Source organism: Sinocyclocheilus rhinocerous, unplaced genomic scaffold, assembly GCF_001515625.1.
Source record: "Sinocyclocheilus rhinocerous isolate Xijiao unplaced genomic scaffold, SAMN03320098_v1.1 scaffold434, whole genome shotgun sequence".
Classification (NCBI taxonomy): domain Eukaryota; kingdom Metazoa; phylum Chordata; class Actinopteri; order Cypriniformes; family Cyprinidae; genus Sinocyclocheilus; species Sinocyclocheilus rhinocerous.
This window is the reverse complement of record NW_015627536.1, coordinates 89,538-91,016: the sequence shown is the minus strand read 5'-3', so window position 1 is coordinate 91,016 and position 1,479 is coordinate 89,538.

Genomic DNA, 1,479 nt, shown 5'->3' with positions numbered 1-1,479 from the left:
ATTATTTATTTACTTTTCTAACAAAGGTTACAATTTTCAAAAATTGACATACTGTCATATTGAGAACATTTATGTCAGGAATATTAAACTACATACTATACAGCAATTTAAATAAAGTTGTCTGCCAAAAATTATAAATATTGGGAGTTGTCATTACAGGTACAGGTTTAAAAACACTAAGAAAATATTATTTTTTTATTAATTTGTTCAATATTAAAATAGTTTAACATGAATTAACCTATTTTAGTTAATAGCTACTTTGAAGTTTAACATTACAATTCCAGGAGTCTTTACAGTGGACGGTTGCTCTTACATTTAAGGTAAAAACTTTCAATATGTTCTCATGAACTGCTAGAATTTGTGAGGTTTATAGATGTTTAATGGGGTTATAAAATATAAACATGTTCAGTTTTCATATGAGCCGATTTGTGAGTAAAACCTTGATTGAAATAAAGAACATCACTTTTGTTTGCATTTACAGAGATGTCTATTGATCAAAGATGAATACATCCTCCTGAGACCCAGACTGATGTCTTATCTACTGTAGAGAAGTCATACACACTATATATATATACACAGTTGAAGTCAAAAGTTTACATACACCTTGCAGAATCTGCTAAATGTTCATTATTTTACCAAAATAATAGGGATCATACAAAATGCTTGTTGTTTATATATATATATATATATATACTACTGTTTCGGCTATTAAAATAGTTCAGTTTTGTGTATAATGGAAAAGTGATTATATTTTGTTTCTTTTTTTTATAAAGTTAATTCAGAAAAACGTTTGGAGCATTTTTTGTTCGTTAAATGTAAGCTTTTTTGTTGTTTTTTTAAGTAACGACCAAGCGGCCAGCGGCAGACAGTGAGTTGATCATAGCCTATGTTTGATCAATTTAGCCTTCTCAAATCATCACGACTTGCCTAAAATAAAATCTATAGAAATAAAACAGTTCAAGCATATCACATTTTCTATTTGGCGTAATATTTATATGCAAAAATTGACTTTGGCGTGCAAAAGATAAATTCATAATTAATGGCATGGCTGGTTCAGTCGACAGAAATACGGGACACATATAGCTACTAACTGCTGAAATGTTTGCAAGGCAAATCTCAGGTCAGTCTGAGCGCTCATGGTACACAGCCTTGAACATGCCTTCAGCCATACATACTGCAGGCGCCACTGACAGTAAGTTCAGCAGTACAGAAGGTAAGTAGGCCTACAGCAGCATGCAGGAAACGGTTGAGTATTCTTTTAGGTACAAAATATCTTTATTGTAGCCTAATGCTTGTAATGTCCATTTATAGTCTTTACACAGCAGCTTGGCTCCTTAAATGTTTAAAAACCAGCTAATTTCAAGACGCTGATGTCACGTCTGGTCGTCACGTGGGTCACCCGCAGTGTAAGACGCTCAAAGCTCAAGACGTTCGGATAGACGTTCGGTCGGTCGGTCGGTCGTTCGAACGTTTGATTTT